The sequence below is a fragment of the Idiotropiscis lumnitzeri genome, chromosome 17 (assembly GCF_059441095.1).
Source record: "Idiotropiscis lumnitzeri isolate Australia: NSW breed Sydney's pygmy pipehorse chromosome 17, RoL_Ilum_1.0, whole genome shotgun sequence".
NCBI lineage: Eukaryota > Metazoa > Chordata > Actinopteri > Syngnathiformes > Syngnathidae > Idiotropiscis > Idiotropiscis lumnitzeri.
The window spans coordinates 8,040,071-8,056,453 of record NC_142407.1 but is presented as its reverse complement, the minus strand read 5'-3'; the positions used below and the strand labels follow the sequence as shown (position 1 = coordinate 8,056,453).

General features: G+C 45.3%; 54 non-coding genes across 54 annotated transcripts; all 54 read right to left on the bottom strand.

Moving 5' to 3' along the window:
• Positions 1–121: 121 nt before the first annotated feature.
• trnaf-gaa (transfer RNA phenylalanine (anticodon GAA)) lies at positions 122–194 on the bottom strand. The gene has a single exon. It is a non-coding gene; the product is annotated as a tRNA-Phe (tRNA).
• A 120-nt stretch (positions 195–314) lies between these two features.
• Positions 315–387, bottom strand: trnaf-gaa (transfer RNA phenylalanine (anticodon GAA)). The gene has a single exon. It is a non-coding gene; the product is annotated as a tRNA-Phe (tRNA).
• Positions 388–515: 128 nt separating this feature from the next.
• trnaf-gaa (transfer RNA phenylalanine (anticodon GAA)) lies at positions 516–588 on the bottom strand. Its single transcript has one exon. It is a non-coding gene; the product is annotated as a tRNA-Phe (tRNA).
• Positions 589–708: 120 nt separating this feature from the next.
• On the bottom strand, positions 709–781 carry trnaf-gaa (transfer RNA phenylalanine (anticodon GAA)). Its single transcript has one exon. It is a non-coding gene; the product is annotated as a tRNA-Phe (tRNA).
• Positions 782–901: 120 nt separating this feature from the next.
• trnaf-gaa (transfer RNA phenylalanine (anticodon GAA)) lies at positions 902–974 on the bottom strand. The gene has a single exon. It is a non-coding gene; the product is annotated as a tRNA-Phe (tRNA).
• A 123-nt stretch (positions 975–1,097) lies between these two features.
• Positions 1,098–1,170, bottom strand: trnaf-gaa (transfer RNA phenylalanine (anticodon GAA)). Its single transcript has one exon. It is a non-coding gene; the product is annotated as a tRNA-Phe (tRNA).
• A 120-nt stretch (positions 1,171–1,290) lies between these two features.
• Positions 1,291–1,363, bottom strand: trnaf-gaa (transfer RNA phenylalanine (anticodon GAA)). The gene has a single exon. It is a non-coding gene; the product is annotated as a tRNA-Phe (tRNA).
• Positions 1,364–1,683: 320 nt separating this feature from the next.
• trnaf-gaa (transfer RNA phenylalanine (anticodon GAA)) lies at positions 1,684–1,756 on the bottom strand. Its single transcript has one exon. It is a non-coding gene; the product is annotated as a tRNA-Phe (tRNA).
• Positions 1,757–1,876: 120 nt separating this feature from the next.
• On the bottom strand, positions 1,877–1,949 carry trnaf-gaa (transfer RNA phenylalanine (anticodon GAA)). Its single transcript has one exon. It is a non-coding gene; the product is annotated as a tRNA-Phe (tRNA).
• Positions 1,950–2,069: 120 nt separating this feature from the next.
• trnaf-gaa (transfer RNA phenylalanine (anticodon GAA)) lies at positions 2,070–2,142 on the bottom strand. Its single transcript has one exon. It is a non-coding gene; the product is annotated as a tRNA-Phe (tRNA).
• Positions 2,143–2,262: 120 nt separating this feature from the next.
• Positions 2,263–2,335, bottom strand: trnaf-gaa (transfer RNA phenylalanine (anticodon GAA)). Its single transcript has one exon. It is a non-coding gene; the product is annotated as a tRNA-Phe (tRNA).
• A 321-nt stretch (positions 2,336–2,656) lies between these two features.
• trnaf-gaa (transfer RNA phenylalanine (anticodon GAA)) lies at positions 2,657–2,729 on the bottom strand. The gene has a single exon. It is a non-coding gene; the product is annotated as a tRNA-Phe (tRNA).
• A 120-nt stretch (positions 2,730–2,849) lies between these two features.
• Positions 2,850–2,922, bottom strand: trnaf-gaa (transfer RNA phenylalanine (anticodon GAA)). The gene has a single exon. It is a non-coding gene; the product is annotated as a tRNA-Phe (tRNA).
• A 120-nt stretch (positions 2,923–3,042) lies between these two features.
• trnaf-gaa (transfer RNA phenylalanine (anticodon GAA)) lies at positions 3,043–3,115 on the bottom strand. Its single transcript has one exon. It is a non-coding gene; the product is annotated as a tRNA-Phe (tRNA).
• A 123-nt stretch (positions 3,116–3,238) lies between these two features.
• On the bottom strand, positions 3,239–3,311 carry trnaf-gaa (transfer RNA phenylalanine (anticodon GAA)). Its single transcript has one exon. It is a non-coding gene; the product is annotated as a tRNA-Phe (tRNA).
• Positions 3,312–3,439: 128 nt separating this feature from the next.
• On the bottom strand, positions 3,440–3,512 carry trnaf-gaa (transfer RNA phenylalanine (anticodon GAA)). The gene has a single exon. It is a non-coding gene; the product is annotated as a tRNA-Phe (tRNA).
• A 120-nt stretch (positions 3,513–3,632) lies between these two features.
• On the bottom strand, positions 3,633–3,705 carry trnaf-gaa (transfer RNA phenylalanine (anticodon GAA)). Its single transcript has one exon. It is a non-coding gene; the product is annotated as a tRNA-Phe (tRNA).
• Positions 3,706–3,825: 120 nt separating this feature from the next.
• On the bottom strand, positions 3,826–3,898 carry trnaf-gaa (transfer RNA phenylalanine (anticodon GAA)). Its single transcript has one exon. It is a non-coding gene; the product is annotated as a tRNA-Phe (tRNA).
• Positions 3,899–4,606: 708 nt separating this feature from the next.
• Positions 4,607–4,679, bottom strand: trnaf-gaa (transfer RNA phenylalanine (anticodon GAA)). The gene has a single exon. It is a non-coding gene; the product is annotated as a tRNA-Phe (tRNA).
• Positions 4,680–4,799: 120 nt separating this feature from the next.
• On the bottom strand, positions 4,800–4,872 carry trnaf-gaa (transfer RNA phenylalanine (anticodon GAA)). The gene has a single exon. It is a non-coding gene; the product is annotated as a tRNA-Phe (tRNA).
• A 128-nt stretch (positions 4,873–5,000) lies between these two features.
• Positions 5,001–5,073, bottom strand: trnaf-gaa (transfer RNA phenylalanine (anticodon GAA)). Its single transcript has one exon. It is a non-coding gene; the product is annotated as a tRNA-Phe (tRNA).
• Positions 5,074–5,193: 120 nt separating this feature from the next.
• Positions 5,194–5,266, bottom strand: trnaf-gaa (transfer RNA phenylalanine (anticodon GAA)). The gene has a single exon. It is a non-coding gene; the product is annotated as a tRNA-Phe (tRNA).
• A 123-nt stretch (positions 5,267–5,389) lies between these two features.
• trnaf-gaa (transfer RNA phenylalanine (anticodon GAA)) lies at positions 5,390–5,462 on the bottom strand. The gene has a single exon. It is a non-coding gene; the product is annotated as a tRNA-Phe (tRNA).
• A 120-nt stretch (positions 5,463–5,582) lies between these two features.
• On the bottom strand, positions 5,583–5,655 carry trnaf-gaa (transfer RNA phenylalanine (anticodon GAA)). The gene has a single exon. It is a non-coding gene; the product is annotated as a tRNA-Phe (tRNA).
• A 128-nt stretch (positions 5,656–5,783) lies between these two features.
• trnaf-gaa (transfer RNA phenylalanine (anticodon GAA)) lies at positions 5,784–5,856 on the bottom strand. The gene has a single exon. It is a non-coding gene; the product is annotated as a tRNA-Phe (tRNA).
• Positions 5,857–6,170: 314 nt separating this feature from the next.
• Positions 6,171–6,243, bottom strand: trnaf-gaa (transfer RNA phenylalanine (anticodon GAA)). The gene has a single exon. It is a non-coding gene; the product is annotated as a tRNA-Phe (tRNA).
• A 123-nt stretch (positions 6,244–6,366) lies between these two features.
• On the bottom strand, positions 6,367–6,439 carry trnaf-gaa (transfer RNA phenylalanine (anticodon GAA)). Its single transcript has one exon. It is a non-coding gene; the product is annotated as a tRNA-Phe (tRNA).
• Positions 6,440–6,760: 321 nt separating this feature from the next.
• On the bottom strand, positions 6,761–6,833 carry trnaf-gaa (transfer RNA phenylalanine (anticodon GAA)). Its single transcript has one exon. It is a non-coding gene; the product is annotated as a tRNA-Phe (tRNA).
• Positions 6,834–7,147: 314 nt separating this feature from the next.
• trnaf-gaa (transfer RNA phenylalanine (anticodon GAA)) lies at positions 7,148–7,220 on the bottom strand. The gene has a single exon. It is a non-coding gene; the product is annotated as a tRNA-Phe (tRNA).
• A 120-nt stretch (positions 7,221–7,340) lies between these two features.
• On the bottom strand, positions 7,341–7,413 carry trnaf-gaa (transfer RNA phenylalanine (anticodon GAA)). Its single transcript has one exon. It is a non-coding gene; the product is annotated as a tRNA-Phe (tRNA).
• A 128-nt stretch (positions 7,414–7,541) lies between these two features.
• trnaf-gaa (transfer RNA phenylalanine (anticodon GAA)) lies at positions 7,542–7,614 on the bottom strand. The gene has a single exon. It is a non-coding gene; the product is annotated as a tRNA-Phe (tRNA).
• Positions 7,615–7,734: 120 nt separating this feature from the next.
• Positions 7,735–7,807, bottom strand: trnaf-gaa (transfer RNA phenylalanine (anticodon GAA)). Its single transcript has one exon. It is a non-coding gene; the product is annotated as a tRNA-Phe (tRNA).
• Positions 7,808–7,935: 128 nt separating this feature from the next.
• trnaf-gaa (transfer RNA phenylalanine (anticodon GAA)) lies at positions 7,936–8,008 on the bottom strand. Its single transcript has one exon. It is a non-coding gene; the product is annotated as a tRNA-Phe (tRNA).
• Positions 8,009–8,128: 120 nt separating this feature from the next.
• trnaf-gaa (transfer RNA phenylalanine (anticodon GAA)) lies at positions 8,129–8,201 on the bottom strand. The gene has a single exon. It is a non-coding gene; the product is annotated as a tRNA-Phe (tRNA).
• A 120-nt stretch (positions 8,202–8,321) lies between these two features.
• trnaf-gaa (transfer RNA phenylalanine (anticodon GAA)) lies at positions 8,322–8,394 on the bottom strand. The gene has a single exon. It is a non-coding gene; the product is annotated as a tRNA-Phe (tRNA).
• A 128-nt stretch (positions 8,395–8,522) lies between these two features.
• Positions 8,523–8,595, bottom strand: trnaf-gaa (transfer RNA phenylalanine (anticodon GAA)). The gene has a single exon. It is a non-coding gene; the product is annotated as a tRNA-Phe (tRNA).
• Positions 8,596–8,715: 120 nt separating this feature from the next.
• On the bottom strand, positions 8,716–8,788 carry trnaf-gaa (transfer RNA phenylalanine (anticodon GAA)). Its single transcript has one exon. It is a non-coding gene; the product is annotated as a tRNA-Phe (tRNA).
• A 120-nt stretch (positions 8,789–8,908) lies between these two features.
• trnaf-gaa (transfer RNA phenylalanine (anticodon GAA)) lies at positions 8,909–8,981 on the bottom strand. The gene has a single exon. It is a non-coding gene; the product is annotated as a tRNA-Phe (tRNA).
• A 120-nt stretch (positions 8,982–9,101) lies between these two features.
• trnaf-gaa (transfer RNA phenylalanine (anticodon GAA)) lies at positions 9,102–9,174 on the bottom strand. Its single transcript has one exon. It is a non-coding gene; the product is annotated as a tRNA-Phe (tRNA).
• Positions 9,175–9,302: 128 nt separating this feature from the next.
• Positions 9,303–9,375, bottom strand: trnaf-gaa (transfer RNA phenylalanine (anticodon GAA)). The gene has a single exon. It is a non-coding gene; the product is annotated as a tRNA-Phe (tRNA).
• Positions 9,376–9,495: 120 nt separating this feature from the next.
• trnaf-gaa (transfer RNA phenylalanine (anticodon GAA)) lies at positions 9,496–9,568 on the bottom strand. The gene has a single exon. It is a non-coding gene; the product is annotated as a tRNA-Phe (tRNA).
• Positions 9,569–9,688: 120 nt separating this feature from the next.
• trnaf-gaa (transfer RNA phenylalanine (anticodon GAA)) lies at positions 9,689–9,761 on the bottom strand. Its single transcript has one exon. It is a non-coding gene; the product is annotated as a tRNA-Phe (tRNA).
• Positions 9,762–9,881: 120 nt separating this feature from the next.
• Positions 9,882–9,954, bottom strand: trnaf-gaa (transfer RNA phenylalanine (anticodon GAA)). Its single transcript has one exon. It is a non-coding gene; the product is annotated as a tRNA-Phe (tRNA).
• Positions 9,955–10,082: 128 nt separating this feature from the next.
• Positions 10,083–10,155, bottom strand: trnaf-gaa (transfer RNA phenylalanine (anticodon GAA)). Its single transcript has one exon. It is a non-coding gene; the product is annotated as a tRNA-Phe (tRNA).
• Positions 10,156–10,275: 120 nt separating this feature from the next.
• On the bottom strand, positions 10,276–10,348 carry trnaf-gaa (transfer RNA phenylalanine (anticodon GAA)). The gene has a single exon. It is a non-coding gene; the product is annotated as a tRNA-Phe (tRNA).
• A 120-nt stretch (positions 10,349–10,468) lies between these two features.
• trnaf-gaa (transfer RNA phenylalanine (anticodon GAA)) lies at positions 10,469–10,541 on the bottom strand. The gene has a single exon. It is a non-coding gene; the product is annotated as a tRNA-Phe (tRNA).
• A 120-nt stretch (positions 10,542–10,661) lies between these two features.
• trnaf-gaa (transfer RNA phenylalanine (anticodon GAA)) lies at positions 10,662–10,734 on the bottom strand. Its single transcript has one exon. It is a non-coding gene; the product is annotated as a tRNA-Phe (tRNA).
• A 128-nt stretch (positions 10,735–10,862) lies between these two features.
• trnaf-gaa (transfer RNA phenylalanine (anticodon GAA)) lies at positions 10,863–10,935 on the bottom strand. The gene has a single exon. It is a non-coding gene; the product is annotated as a tRNA-Phe (tRNA).
• Positions 10,936–11,055: 120 nt separating this feature from the next.
• Positions 11,056–11,128, bottom strand: trnaf-gaa (transfer RNA phenylalanine (anticodon GAA)). Its single transcript has one exon. It is a non-coding gene; the product is annotated as a tRNA-Phe (tRNA).
• Positions 11,129–11,441: 313 nt separating this feature from the next.
• trnaf-gaa (transfer RNA phenylalanine (anticodon GAA)) lies at positions 11,442–11,514 on the bottom strand. The gene has a single exon. It is a non-coding gene; the product is annotated as a tRNA-Phe (tRNA).
• Positions 11,515–11,637: 123 nt separating this feature from the next.
• Positions 11,638–11,710, bottom strand: trnaf-gaa (transfer RNA phenylalanine (anticodon GAA)). The gene has a single exon. It is a non-coding gene; the product is annotated as a tRNA-Phe (tRNA).
• Positions 11,711–11,826: 116 nt separating this feature from the next.
• Positions 11,827–11,899, bottom strand: trnaf-gaa (transfer RNA phenylalanine (anticodon GAA)). The gene has a single exon. It is a non-coding gene; the product is annotated as a tRNA-Phe (tRNA).
• A 120-nt stretch (positions 11,900–12,019) lies between these two features.
• On the bottom strand, positions 12,020–12,092 carry trnaf-gaa (transfer RNA phenylalanine (anticodon GAA)). Its single transcript has one exon. It is a non-coding gene; the product is annotated as a tRNA-Phe (tRNA).
• A 128-nt stretch (positions 12,093–12,220) lies between these two features.
• Positions 12,221–12,293, bottom strand: trnaf-gaa (transfer RNA phenylalanine (anticodon GAA)). Its single transcript has one exon. It is a non-coding gene; the product is annotated as a tRNA-Phe (tRNA).
• Between the last annotated feature and the right edge of the window lie 4,090 nt (positions 12,294–16,383).

Sequence of the window (16,383 nt, the reverse complement as noted above, 5' to 3'; positions counted from 1 at the left end):
AGAATAATAGTCTTGTTGAGTGTCCAGTCACGATTTAATCAGAGGGTACGTATCGACAATATAGAAGCGTCGTCTCACAACATGTAGGAGTAAATTAAACAGAACCCGCTAAACATTGACATGCCGAAACCCGGGGTTGAACCAGGGACCTTTAGATCTTCAGTCTAACGCTCTCCCAACTGAGCTATTTCGGCACAGAAGAACGGTCTTGAGTGTCCAGTCACGATTTAATCAGAGGGTACCTATGGACAATGAGCAAGCATCATCTCACAACATGTAGGAGTAAAGTAACCAGAACCCACTAAACATTCAGATGCCGAAACCTGGGGTTGAACCAGGGGCCTTTAGAGCTTCAGTCTAACGCTCTCCCAGCTGAGGTATTTCGGCACAGAATAATAGTCTTGTGTGTCCAGTCACGATTTAATCAGAGGGTACGTATCGAGAGTACACGAGCGTCGTCTCACAACATGTAGGAGTAAAGTAAATACAAGCGCCAAATAGACAGTACATTCACATGCCGAAACCCGGGGTTGAACCAGGGACCTTTAGATCTTCAGTCTAACGCTCTCCCAACTGAGCTATTTCGGCACAATATGGTGGGGTTGAGTGTCCAGTCATCATTTAATCAGAGGGTACCTATCGACAATATACAAGCGTCGTATCACAACATGTAGGAGTAAAGTAAACAGAACCTGCTAAACATTGACATGCCGAAACCCGGGGTTGAACCAGGGACCTTTAGATCTTCAGTCTAGCGCTCTCCCAACTGAGCTATTTCGGCACAGAATAATAGTCTTGAGTGTCCAGTCACGATTTAATCAGAGGGTACCTATCGACAATTTGCAAGCGTCGTCTCACAACATGTCGGAGTAAAGTAACTAGAACCCGCTAAACATTCACATGCCGAAACCCGGGGTTGAACCAGGGACCTTTAGATCTTCAGTCTAGCGCTCTCCCAACTGAGCTATTTCGGCACAGAATAATAGTCTTGTTGAGTGTCCAGTCACGATTTAATCAGAGGGTACGTATCGACAATATAGAAGCGTCGTCTCACAACATGTAGGAGTAAATTAAGCAGAACCCGCTAAACATTGACATGCCGAAACCCGGGGTTGAACCAGGGACATTTAGATCTTCAGTCTAACGCTCTCCCAACTGAGCTATTTCGGCACAGAAGAACGGTCTTGAGTGTCCAGTCACGATTTAATCAGAGGGTACCTATGGACAATGAGCAAGCATCATCTCACAACATGTAGGAGTAAAGTAACCAGAACCCACTAAACATTCAGATGCCGAAACCTGGGGTTGAACCAGGGGCCTTTAGAGCTTCAGTCTAACGCTCTCCCAGCTGAGGTATTTCGGCACAGAATAATAGTCTTGTGTGTCCAGTCACGATTTAATCAGAGGGTACCTATCGAGAGTACACAAGCATCCTCTCACAGCATGTAGGAGTAAAGTAACCAGAACCCGCTATAAATTCACATGCCGAAACCCTGGGTTGAACCAGGAACTTTAGATCTTCAGTCTAACGCTCTCCCAACTGAGCTATTTCAGCACAGAATAGTATTCTTGAGTGTCCAGTCAAGATTTAATCAGAGGGTACGTATCGAGAGTACACAAGCGTCGTCTCACAACATGTAGGAGTAAAGTAAATACAAGCGCCAAATAGACAGTACATTCACATGCCGAAACCCGGGGTTGAACCAGGGACCTTTAGATCTTCAGTCTAACGCTCTCCCAACTGAGCTATTTCGGCACAAAATGGTGGGGTTGAGTGTCCAGTCATCATTTAATCAGAGGGTACCTATCGACAGTATACAAGTGTCGTCTCACAACATGTAGGAGTAAAGTAAACAGAACCCGCTAAAGATTCACATGCCGAAACCCGGGGTTGAACCAGGGACCTTTAGATCTTCAGTCTAACGCTCTCCCAACTGAGCTATTTTGGCACAAAATGGTGGGGTTGAGTGTCCAGTCATCATTTAATCAAAGGGTACCTATCGACAATTTGCAAGCGTCGTCTCACAACATGTAGGAGTAAAGTGACCAGAACCCGCTAAACATTCACATGCCGAAACCCGGGGTTGAACCAGGGACCTTTAGATCTTCAGTCTCACGCTCTCCCAACTGAGCTATTTCGGCACATAATAATAGTCTTGAGTGTCCAGTCACAATTTAATCAGAGGGTACCTATCGACAATATGCAAGCGTCGTCTCACAACATGTAGGAGTAAAGTAACTAGAACCCGCTAAACATTCACATGCCGAAACCCGGGGTTGAACCAGGGACCTTTAGATCTTCAGTCTAACGCTCTCCCAACTGAGCTATTTCGGCACAGAACAGTGTTCTTGAGTGTCCAGTCAAGATTTAATCAGAGGGTACGTATCGAGAGTACACGAGCGTCGTCTCACAACATGTAGGAGTAAAGTAAATACAAGCGCCAAATAGACAGTACATTCACATGCAGAAACCCGGGGTTGAACCAGGGACCTTTAGATCTTCAGTCAAACGCTCTCCAAACTGAGTTATTCCGGCACATTATGGTGGGGTTGAGTGTCCAGTCAAGATTTAATCAGAGGGTACGTATCGACAATATACAAGCGTCGTCTCACAACATGTAGGAGTAAAGTAAACAGAACCCGCTAAACATTGACATGCCGAAACCCGGGGTTGAACCAGGGACCTTTAGATCTTCAGTCTAACGCTCTCCCAACTGAGCTATTTCGGCACAGAATAATAGTCTTGAGTGTCCAGTCACGATTTAATCAGAGGGTACCTATCGACAATTTGCAAGCGTCGTCTCACAACATGTAGGAGTAAAGTAACTAGAACCCGCTAAACATTCACATGTCGAAACCCGGGGTTGAACCAGGGACCTTTAGATCTTCAGTCTAACGCTCTCCCAACTGAGCTATTTCGGCACAGAATAATACTCTTGAGTGTCCAGTCACGATTTAATCAGAGGATACCTATCGACAATTTGCAAGCGTCGTCTCACAACATGTAGGAGTAAAGTAACTAGAACCCGCTAAACATTCACATGTCGAAACCCGGGGTTGAACCAGGGACCTTTAGATCTTCAGTCTAACGCTCTCCCAACTGAGCTATTTCAGCACAGAATAATAGTCTTGTTGAGTGTCCAGTCACGATTTAATCAGAGGGTACGTATCGACAATATAGAAGCGTCGTCTCACAACATGTAGGAGTAAATTAAACAGAACCCGCTAAACATTGACATGCCGAAACCCGGGGTTGAACCAGGGACCTTTAGATCTTCAGTCTAACGCTCTCCCAACTGAGCTATTTCAGCAGAGAATAGTATTCTTGAGTGTCCAGTCAAGATTTAATCAGAGGGTACGTATCGAGAGTACACGCGCGTCGTCTCACAACATGTAGGAGTAAAGTAAATACAAGCGCCAAATAGACAGTACATTCACATGCCGAAACCCGGGGTTGAACCAGGGACCTTTAGATCTTCAGTCTAACGCTCTCCAAACTGAGCTATTTCGGCACAATATGGTGGGGTTGAGTGTCCAGTCATCATTTAATCAGAGGGTACCTATCGACAATTGCCAAGCGTCGTCTCACAACATGTAGGAGTAAAGTAACTAGAACCCGCTAAACATTCACATGTCGAAACCCGGGGTTGAACCAGGGACCTTTAGATCTTCAGTCTAACGCTCTCCCAACTGAGCTATTTCGGCACAGAATTACGGTCTTGAGTGTCCAGTCACGATTTAATCAGAGGGTACCTATCGACAATGAGCAAGCATCATCTCACAACATGTAGGAGTAAAGTAACCAGAACCCGCTAAACATTCAGATGCCGAAACCTGGGGTTGAACCAGGGGCCTTTAGAGCTTCAGTCTAACGCTCTCCCAACTGAGCTATTTCAGCACAGAATAATAGTCTTGAGTGTCCAGTCACGATTTAATCAGAGGGTACCTATCGACTATTTGCAAGCGTCGTCTCACAACATGTAGGAGTAAAGTAAACAGAACCCGCTAAACATTGACATGCCGAAACCCGGGGTAGAACCAGGTAACTTTAGATCTTCAGTCTAACGCTCTCCCAACTGAGCTATTTCGGCAGAGAATAATAGTCTTGAGTGTCCAGTCACGATTTAATCAGAGGGTACCTATCGACAATTTGCAAGGGTCGTCTCACAACATGTAGGAGTAAAGTAAACAGAACCCGCTAAACATTGACATGCCAAAACCCAGGGTTGAACAAGGGACCTTTAGATCTTCAGTCTAACGCTCTCCCAACTGAGCTATTTCAGCAGAGCATAGTATTCTTGAGTGTCCAGTCAAGATTTAATCAGAGGGTACGTATCGAGAGTACACGAGCGTCGTCTCACAACATGTAGGAGTAAAGTAAATACAAGCGCCAAATAGACAGTACATTCACATGCCGAAACCCGGGGTTGAATAAGGGACCTTTAGATCTTCAGTATAACGCTCTCCCAAACGGACCTATTTCGGCACAGAATAATAGTCTTGAGTGTCCAGTCACAATTTAATCAGAGGGTACCTATCGACAATTTGCAAGCGTCGTCTCACAACATGTAGGAGTAAAGTAACTAGAACCCGCTAAACATTCACATGCCGAAACCCGGGGTTGAACCAGGGACCTTTAGATCTTCAGTCTAACGCTCTCCGAACTGAGCTATTTCGGCACAGAATAATAGTCTTGAGTGTCCAGTCACGATTTAATCAGAGGGTACCTATCGACTATTTGCAAGCGTCGTCTCACAACATGTAGGAGTAAAGTAACTAGAACCCGCTAAACATTCACATGCCGAAACCCGGGGTTGAACGAGGGACCTTTAGATCTTCAGTCTAACGCTCTCCCAACTGAGCTATTTCGGCACAGAACAGTGTTCTTGAGTGTCCAGTCAAGATTTAATCAGAGGGTACGTATCGAGAGTACACGAGCGTCGTCTCACAACATGTAGGAGTAAAGTAAATACAAGCGCCAAATAGACAGTACATTCACATGCCGAAACCCGGGGTTGAACCAGGGACCTTTAGATCTTCAGTCTAACGCTCTCCCAACTGAGCTATTTCGGCACAGAATAATAGTCTTGAGTGTCCAGTCACGATTTAATCAGAGGGTACCTATCGACTATTTGCAAGCGTCGTCTCACAACATGTCGGAGTAAAGTAACTAGAACCCGCTAAACATTCACATGCCGAAACCCGGGGTTGAACGAGGGACCTTTAGATCTTCAGTCTAACGCTCTCCCAACTGAGCTATTTCGGCACAGAATAATAGTCTTGTTGAGTGTCCAGTCACGATTTAGTCAGAGGGTACGTATCGACAATATAGAAGCGTCGTCTCACAACATGTAGGAGTAAATTAAACAGAACCCGCTAAACATTGACATGCCGAAACCCGGGGTTGAACCAGGGACCTTTAGATCTTCAGTCTAACGCTCTCCCGACTGAGCTATTTTGGCACAAAATGGTGGGGTTGAGTGTCCAGTCATCATTTAATCAAAGGGTACCTATCGACAATTTGCAAGCGTCGTCTCACAACATGTAGGAGTAAATTAAACAGAACCCGCTAAACATTGACATGCCGAAACCCGGGGTTGAACCAGGGACCTTTAGATCTTCAGTCTAACGCTCTCCCAACTGAGCTATTTCAGCACAGAACAGTGTTCTTGAGTGTCCAGTCAAGATTTAATCAGAGGGTACGTATCGAGAGTACACGAGCGTCGTCTCACAACATGTAGGAGTAAAGTAAATACAAGCGCCAAATAGACAGTACATTCACATGCCGAAACCCGGGGTTGAACCAGGGACCTTTAGATCTTCAGTCTAACGCTCTCCCAACTGAGCTATTTTGGCACAATAAGGTGGGGTTGAGTGTCCAGTCATCATTTAATCAAAGGGTACCTATCGACAATTTGCAAGCGTCGTCTCACAACATGTAGGAGTAAAGTAACCAGAACCCGCTAAACATTCACATGCCGAAACCCGGGGTTGAATAAGGGACCTTTAGATCTTCAGTATAACGCTCTCCCAAACGGACCTATTTCGGCACAGAATAATAGTCTTGAGTGTCCAGTCACAATTTAATCAGAGGGTACCTATCGACAATTTGCAAGCGTCGTCTCACAACATGTAGGAGTAAAGTAACTAGAACCCGCTAAACATTCACATGCCGAAACCCGGGGTTGAACCAGGGACCTTTAGATCTTCAGTCTAACGCTCTCCCAACTGAGCTATTTCGGCACAGAATAATAGTCTTGTTGAGTGTCCAGTCACGATTTAATCAGAGGGTACGTATCGACAATATAGAAGCGTCGTCTCACAACATGTAGGAGTAAATTAAACAGAACCCGCTAAACATTGACATGCCGAAACCCGGGGTTGAACCAGGGACCTTTAGATCTTCAGTCTAACGCTCTCCCAACTGAGCTATTTCGGCACAGAATTACGGTCTTGAGTGTCCAGTCACGATTTAATCAGAGGGTACCTATCGACAATGAGCAAGCATCATCTCACAACATGTAGGAGTAAAGTAACCAGAACCCGCTAAAAATTCACATGCCGAAACCCGGGGTTGAACCAGGGACCTTTAGATCTTCAGTCTAACGCTCTCCCAACTGAGATATTTTAGCACAGAAAAGTATTCTTGAGTGTCCAGTCAAGATTTAATCAGAGGGTACGTATCGAGAGTACACGAGCGTCGTCTCACAACATGTAGGAGTAAAGTAAATACAAGCGCCAAATAGACAGTACATTCACATGCCGAAACCCGGGGTTGAACCAGGGACCTTTAGATCTTCAGTCTAACGCTCTCCCAACTGAGCTATTTTGGCACAAAAAGATGGGGTTGAGTGTCCAGTCATCATTTAATCAAAGGGTACCTATCGACAATTTGCAAGCGTCGTCTCACAACATGTAGGAGTAAAGTAACCAGAACCCGCTAAACATTCACATGCCGAAACCCGGGGTTGAACAAGGGACCTTTAGATCTTCAGTATAACGCTCTCCCAAACGGACCTATTTCGGCACAGAATAATAGTCTTGAGTGTCCAGTCACAATTTAATCAGAGGGTACCTATCGACAATTTGCAAGCGTCGTCTCACAACATGTAGGAGTAAAGTAACTAGAACCCGCTAAACATTCACATGCCGAAACCCGGGGTTGAACCAGGGACCTTTAGATCTTCAGTCTAACGCTCTCCCAACTGAGCTATTTCGGCACAGAATAATATTCTTGAGTGTCCAGTCACGATTTAATCAGAGGGTACCTATCGACAATGAGCAAGCATCCTCTCACAGCATGTAGGAGTAAAGTAACCAGAACCCGCTATAAATTCACATGCCGAAACCCTGGGTTGAACCAGGAACCTTTAGATCTTCAGTCTAACGCTCTCCCAACTGAGCTATTTCAGCACAGAATAGTATTCTTGAGTGTCCAGTCAAGATTTAATCAGAGGGTACATATCGAGAGTACACGAGCGTCGTCTCACAACATGTAGGAGTAAAGTAAATACAAGCGCCAAATAGACAGTACATTCACATGCCGAAACCCGGGGTTGAACCAGGGACCTTTAGATCTTCAGTCTAACGCTCTCCCAAATGAGCTATTTCGGCACAAAATGGTGGGGTTGAGTGTCCAGTCATCATTTAATCAGAGGGTACCTATCGACAGTATACAAGTGTCGTCTCACAACATGTAGGAGTAAAGTAAACAGAACCCGCTAAAGATTCACATGCCGAAACCCGGGGTTGAACCAGCGACCTTTAGATCTTCAGTCTAACGCTCTCCCAACTGAGCTATTTCGGCACAGAACAGTGTTCTTGAGTGTCCAGTCAAGATTTAATCAGAGGGTACGTATCGAGAGTACACGAGCGTCGTCTCACAACATGTAGGAGTAAAGTAAATACAAGCGCCAAATAGACAGTACATTCACATGCCGAAACCCGGGGTTGAACCAGGGACCTTTAGATCTTCAGTCAAACGCTCTCCAAACTGAGCTATTTCGGCACAATATGGTGGGGTTGAGTGTCCAGTCATCATTTAATCAGAGGGTACCTATCGACAATTGCCAAGCGTCGTCTCACAACATGTAGGAGTCAAGTAACTAGAACCCGCTAAACATTCACATGTCGAAACCCGGGGTTGAACCAGGGACCTTTAGATCTTCAGTCTAACGCTCTCCCAACTGAGCTATTTCGGCACAGAATAATACTCTTGAGTGTCCAGTCACGATTTAATCAGAGGATACCTATCGACAATATGCAAGCGTCGTCTCACAACATGTAGGAGTAAAGTAACTAGAACCCGCTAAACATTGACATGCCGAAACCCGGGGTTGAACCAGGGACCTTTAGATCTTCAGTCTAACGCTCTCCCAACTGAGCTATTTCAGCAGAGCATAGTATTCTTGAGTGTCCAGTCAAGATTTAATCAGAGGGTACGTATCGAGAGTACACGAGCGTCGTCTCACAACATGTAGGAGTAAAGTAAATACAAGCGCCAAATAGACAGTACATTCACATGCCGAAACCCGGGGTTGAACCAGGGACCTTTAGATCTTCAGTCTAACGCTCTCCAAACTGAGCTATTTCGGCACAATATGGTGGGGTTGAGTGTCCAGTCATCATTTAATCAGAGGGTACCTATCGACAATTGCCAAGCGTCGTCTCACAACATGTAGGAGTAAAGTAACTAGAACCCGCTAAACATTCACATGTCGAAACCCGGGGTTGAACCAGGGACCTTTAGATCTTCAGTCTAACGCTCTCCCAACTGAGCTATTTCGGCACAGAATTACGGTCTTGAGTGTCCAGTCACGATTTAATCAGAGGGTACCTATCGACAATGAGCAAGCATCATCTCACAACATGTAGGAGTAAAGTAACCAGAACCCGCTAAACATTCAGATGCCGAAACCTGGGGTTGAACCAGGGGCCTTTAGATCTTCAGTCTAACGCTCGCCCAACTGAGCTATTTCGGCACAGAATAGTGTTCTTGAGTGTCCAGTCACGATTTAGTCAGAGGGTACGTATCGAGAGTACACGAGCGTCGTCTCACAACATGTAGGAGTAAAGTAACCAGAACCCGCTAAAAATTGACATGCCGAAACCCGGGGTTGAACCAGGGACCTTTAGATCTTCAGTCTAACGCTCTCCCAACTGAGCTATTTCGGCACAGAATAGTGTTCTTGAGTGTCCAGTCACGATTTAGTCAGAGGGTACGTATCGAGAGTACACGAGCGTCGTCTCACAACATGTAGGAGTAAAGTAAATACAAGCGCCAAATAGACAGTACATTCACATGCCGAAAACCGGGGTTGAACCAGGGACCTTTAGATCTTCAGTCTAACGCTCTCACAACTGAGCTATTTCGGCACAAAATGGTGGGGTTGAGTGTCCAGTCATCATTTAATCAGAGGGTACGTATCGCCAGTATACAAGTGTCGTCTCACAACATGTAGGAGCAAAGTAAACAGAACCCGCTAAAGATTCACATGCCGAAACCCGGGGTTGAACCAGGGACCTTTAGATCTTCAGTCTAACGCTCTCCCAACTGAGCTATTTTGGCACAAAATGGTGGGGTTGAGTGTCCAGTCATCATTTAATCAAAGGGTACCTATCGACAATTTGCAAGCGTCGTCTCACAACATGTAGGAGTAAAGTGACCAGAACCCGCTAAACATTCACATGCCGAAACCCGGGGTTGAACCAGGGACCTTTAGATCTTCAGTCTCACGCTCTCCCAACTGAGCTATTTCGGCACATAATAATAGTCTTGAGTGTCCAGTCACAATTTAATCAGAGGGTACCTATCGACAATTTGCATGCGTCGTCTCACAACATGTAGGAGTAAAGTAACTAGAACCCGCTAAACATTCACATGCCGAAACCCGGGGTTGAACAAGGGACCTTTAGATCTTCAGTCTAACGCTCTCCCAACTGAGCTATTTCGGCACAGAACAGCGTTCTTGAGTGTCCAGTCAAGATTTAATCAGAGGGTACGTATCGTGAGTACACGAGCGTCGTCTCACAACATGTAGGAGTAAAGTAAATACAAGCGCCAAATAGACAGTACATTCACATGCCGAAACCCGGGGTTGAACCAGGGACCTTTAGATCTTCAGTCTAACGCTCTCCCAACTGAGCTATTTCGGCACAATATGGTGGGGTTGAGTGTCCAGTCATCATTTAATCAGAGGGTACCTATCGACAATATACAAGCGTCGTCTCACAACATGTAGGGGTAAAGTAAACAGAACCCGCTAAACATTCACATGCCGAAACCCGGGGTTGAACCAGGGACCTTTAGATCTTCAGTCTAACGCTCTCCTAACTGAGCTATTTTGGCACAGAATAGTAGTCTTGAGTGTCCAGTCACGATTTAATCAGAGGGTACCTATCGACAATTTGCAAGCGTCGTCTCACAACATGGAGGAGTAAAGTAAACAGAACCTGCTAAACATTGACATGCCGAAACCCGGGGTTGAACCAGGGACCTTTAGATCTTCAGTCTAACGCTCTCCCAACTGAGCTATTTTGGCACAGAATAGTAGTCTTGAGTGTCCAGTCACGATTTAATCAGAGGGTACCTATCGACAATTTGCAAGCGTCGTCTCACAACATGGAGGAGTAAAGTAAACAGAACCTGCTAAACATTGACATGCCGAAACCCGGGGTTGAACCAGGGACCTTTAGAACTTCAGTCTAACGCTCTCCCAACTGAGCTATTTCAGCAGAGAATAGTATTCTTGAGTGTCCAGTCAAGATTTAATCAGAGGGTACGTATCGAGAGTACACGAGCGTCGTCTCACAACATGTAGGAGTAAAGTAAATACAAGCGCCAAATAGACAGTACATTCACATGCCGAAACCCGGGGTTGAACCAGGGACCTTTAGATCTTCAGTCTAACGCTCTCCCAACTGAGCTATTTCGGCACAATATGGTGGGGTTGAGTGTCCAGTCACGATTTAATCAGAGGGTACCTATCGACAATTTGCAAGCGTCGTCTCACAACATGTAGGAGTAAAGTAAACAGAACCCGCTAAACATTGACATGCCGAAACCCGGGGTTGAACCAGGTAACTTTAGATCTTCAGTCTAACGCTCTCCCAACTGAGCTATTTCGGCACAGAATAATAGTCTTGAGTGTCCAGTCACGATTTAATCAGAGGGTACCTATCGACAATTTGCAAGCGTCGTCTCACAACATGTAGGAGTAAAGTAAACAGAACCCGCTAAACATTGACATGCCAAAACCCAGGGTTGAACAAGGGACCTTTAGATCTTCAGTCTAACGCTCTCCCAACTGAGCTATTTCGGCACAGAATAATAGTCTTGAGTGTCCAGTCACGATTTAATCAGAGGGTACCTATCGACTATTTGCAAGCGTCGTCTCACAACATGTAGGAGTAAAGTAACTAGAACCCGCTAAACATTCACATGCCGAAACCCGGGGTTGAACGAGGGACCTTTAGATCTTCAGTCTAACGCTCTCCCAACTGAGCTATTTCGGCACAGAATAATAGTCTTGTTGAGTGTCCAGTCACGATTTAGTCAGAGGGTACGTATCGACAATATAGAAGCGTCGTCTCACAACATGTAGGAGTAAATTAAACAGAACCCGCTAAACATTGACATGCCGAAACCCGGGGTTGAACCAGGGACCTTTAGATCTTCAGTCTAACGCTCTCCCGACTGAGCTATTTCGGCACAGAATAATATTCTTGAGTGTCCAGTCACGATTTAATCAGAGGATACCTATCGACAGCAAGCGTCGTCTCACAACATGTAGGAGTAATGTAACCAGAACCCGCTAAACATTGACATGCCGAAACCCGGGGTTGAACCAGGGACCTTTAGATCTTCAGTCTAACGCTCGCCCAACTGAGCTATTTCGGCACAGAATAATAGTCTTGAGTGTCCAGTCACAATTGAATCAGAGGGTACCTATCGTCAATTTGCAAGCGTCGTCTCACAACATGTAGGAGTAAAGTAACCAGAACCCGCTAAAAATTGACATGCCGAAAGCCGGGGTTGAACCAGGGACCTTTAGATCTTCAGTCTAACGCTCTCCCAACTGAGCTATTTCGGCACAGAATAGTGTTCTTGAGTGTCCAGTCAAGATTTAATCAGAGGGTACGTATCGAGAGTAGACGAGCGTCGTCTCACAACATGTAGGAGTAAAGTAAATACAAGCGCCAAATAGACAGTACATTCACATGCCGAAACCCGGGGTTGAACCAGGGACCTTTAGATCTTCAGTCTAACGCTCTCCCAACTGAGCTATTTCGGCACAGAATAATGGTCTTGTGTGTCCAGTCACGATTTAATCAGAGGGTACCTATCGAGAGTACACAAGCGTCATCTCACAACATGTAGGAGTAAATTAATCAGAACCCGCTAAACATTGACACGCCGAAACCCGGGGTTGAACCAGGGACCTTTAGATCTTCAGTCTAACTTCTCCCAACTAAGCTATTTCGGCACCGTACAACAGTCTTGTGTGTCCAGTCACGATTTAATCAGAGGGTACCTATCGAGAGTACACAAGAGGCGTCTCACAACATGTAGGAGTAAAGTAACCAGAACCCGCTAAACATTCACATGCCGAAAACCGGGGTTGAACCAGGGACCTCTTGATCTTCAGTCTAACGCTATCCCAACTGAGCTATTTCGGCACCCAATACTCATCTTGAGTGTCCAGTCAGGATTTAATCAGAGGGTACCTATCGACAACAAGCATCGTCTCACAACATGTAGGAGTAAAGTAACCAGAACCCGCTAAACACGTCGTACATTCACATGCCAAAAAACGGGTTTGAAACAGGGACCTTTAGATCTTAAGTCAAACGCGCTCCCAACTGAGCTGTTTCAGCACAGAATAGTGGTCTTGAGTGTCCAGTCACGATTTAATCAGAGGGTACGTATCGACACTACACAAGCGTCGTCTCACAACATGTAGGAGTAAAGTAAATACAAGCGCCAAATAGACAGTACATTCACATGCCGAAACCTGGGGTCAAACCCGGGACCTTTAGAGGTTCAGTCTAACGCGCTCCCAACTGAGCTATTTCGGCACAGAACTGAGGTATTGAGTGTCCAGTCGTGATTTAATCAAAGGGTATGTATCGCCAATATTCAAGAGGAGTGATAGGAGAGGTAGGAGTAATGTACCCACAACCGCCAAATACAGAATACATTTAAATGTCGATACCTTGGGTTGAACCCAGGCCAGTTATATCGGCAGTCTAACGCACTCCCAACTGAGCTACTTCAGCAATGATTGTATAATTATAAATCACCTCTCAGTATTAAGCAGGGACAGTTTTCTTTTTTTTTTCTGTCTCAAACTGATGTTATTTTGTGGCTGGGGAATCTGTTAGTTTCGAGACAACGGAAACATCAGTTTGAGCCATATTGCCTAAACTACAGTGATTTATATTTATGATATATTAATGCAATATAAATTTAAGTGAAGTAAAATATATTATCTAGCGCATTTTCTGGCCATAGCTGCACCATAACTGAGCTCACATCAAATACAAGATAGATATAATCAGAGCTATCCGGCTTGGATCTCGGCCGTTGTTGCAGGATGAATTCACTCCTATCCCTCCCCCAAGTCGCGTTTGTCTCAGGAGCTGTTTGAGAAGGTCAGAACACCAAATGTCAACTTTGTACACACAAGCTCATTCTCATAACAGCAGGATCCACGTGAGTGGGCTGACTAGTTGCAAGGGGAAGAAAAAAGGCACCGCAGCAGTAATTAAAGCTCATTTGTCTGGTCTGAGCTGAAACTTGGAACTAATGAGGCTCCGCTTACATCGGGTCGGTGAAGGTCACTCCAACGAAACCGTGCGGACGGCTCTAAAGAAAAACCTGTAGGATTAAGCTGCATTTCATTGTCTGATAATATTTGAGATGCACATTTAATATCTTTTTTAAGAGGACGAGTAGGATGAGTCGTCATAAAACAACATTTCTGAAGAGACATGATGACTAGAAAGGTTACTTTAATCAAGTGTGATAAACAGAGAATCCAATTATTATCTGCACACTCCGATCACATTGTGTGTCTCTGAAGGTCAGAGCAGTGCGAGAATATTTCACTTTATTCTTGCCTACACAGAGGACACTCCTGTGCTTTTCTTCCACAACTGGACATCCTCACATACTGCATTTACATGATACAGGAGGTCCTTGGCTGTCCTGACAAATCGGACATTTCAAGGTTCCGTACTGAGGAGAGCGTACGAACACGTTATGTGGCACAGCAAAGCATATATATAGTCATCCATTAACTGTTCTGCTTCTCCTCACGAGGGTCGGGGGAAGAGGGGGGTGCTAAAGGGGCTTGAGCCTATCCCAGCTGTCATCGGGCAGAATGCGAGGTACACCCTGAACTGGTTGCAACCCAATCGCAGGGCACACATAGATGAACAACCATCCGCGCTCACACTCATACCTAGGGGCAATTTAGAGTGTCCAATCAACCTGCCATGCATGTTTTAGGAATATGGGAGGAAACCCACGCAGGCACGGGTGGAACATGCAAACTCCACACAGAAAGGCCGGAGCCGGAATCAAACCCACAATCAAACCTCTGCACCGTGAGTCTCTCTCTCTCTCTCTCTCTAAATATATATATATATATATATATATATATATATATATATATATATATATATATATATATATAGAGAGAGAGAGAGAGAGAGAGAGAGAGAGAGAGAGAGAGAGCCAGAGAGAGAGAGAGAGAGAGAGAGAGAGAGAGAGAGCTAGCTTTTGATATATAAAGCGCTAGACTGAAGCTCTAAAGTTCCCTGGTTCGACCCCAGGTTTCGGTATGTAAAACATACTGTCCGTTTAGCTGTTACTTTACTCCTGCCGTTGGACTCCTGCACATGCTGGCTGTTGTCGAAGAAACTCAGGTCCTTGACCTTAACCCCATCACGCACCTTTGGGATGAACTAGAAAGGCGATGACACGATTGCATCTACAGAAATATTTTCTGGATGAATACATACAAATATCACACCTTGTTGTAAAAGTGTTAGCACAGGAGTGGAAGCACTCATAGCTTTGAGGAGGAGACCATCTGGAATTTTTCCCTGCAGTTTCACTCCCAGTGATCGTAATGTTGTGCTTCATCACCAGTGAAATCTTTAATGTAGCAAGACGTGAGTCAGTCCTCCCTGCTAAACGTTTAGCAAAATGTGCAACATTATCAACAAACAGCGATGTGGGAGGATCAAAAAGGAATCTTGGAATTCTCACTCTGGAAGAAAGTGTTCAGCTCCCCAGTTGGCCGTCACAGTATGTTTCCGCTGTGCTGACGACCAACAGATAAAAGCATATCAGACGCTTAACTTCTCGTCAGCACAGATTTGAGATTACATGTATCTTTTACTCACCCACTTGGACTCATCATTGGAATAGATTGTTTCGAATGTGGTGTACAGTTGCTTGGGTTCAGCAGGGGATTTATGATGTTTTTTTTTTTTTTTATCTCAGTCTTTCCTAGAATCGACCTTCTTCACCACCACTCCCCATTCCTCCACCCTACCCTCTGCCTCTTAGATGTTCTACCCCTTCTTAACAATTCAACTAACGATGAACTCCGCTTGAGAGGCCTGAGCATAATCCGGCTATTGGGGAACCAGGAGTGCTCTTCTTGTTTTGTGAGTGCGTGTGTGTGTGCGTGCGTTTTTTTTTTCTTAAGGGTGTAGGAACATCAAGAGAATTTTACTGCTCAGGATGGGATGCATTTATACACTTCAAAGTGTTTTTAGGAGCGTATTTGTTTGGATGTGATTAGCTTTATTGTCAGCGGGGGGTGCGGTGGGGGTGTTGGCCTACTCCAGGCATTCTCTCATAATTGCCCCCCGCCCCCCATCCTAACAGGCAGTGCATTGCTGCATGCCGACCCTTAAGGTGGTAAACGATGCATATTTATCCAGGGATTCTTTGCATGATGCAGTTATTGTTTGCAATGCCACCCAAGCATCAGATGATCTTGTTAGCTCATATAATGTGATGCAGCGTAAGGTGTGTCTGTGTAAACAGATGACGTCTCGTGTTTAAAAGTAAATACATGTGAGGCTGCGGGGATCCAAGGCTTTGTGTCCTCCCTTTTGAGCTTCACACAAGAAAAAGGAGTGTCTGCCACACACTGCGCTGTTCTTCCAGTCAGACCACATGTGCGGTGTTCTGTCAGTCCGGGCGAATAGCGAGCATTGCACTGATGGGTCACAGGAAGTCAACCAGTCAGACTGGTTCTCATCAGGTCAGGTGACATGAAAGTCCTACCTGCCAGAATATCCACTGGCGTCCTTCCCCAATGACTGTCTCGTCTACATCGTGCACTTACGCCACCTGGTGTT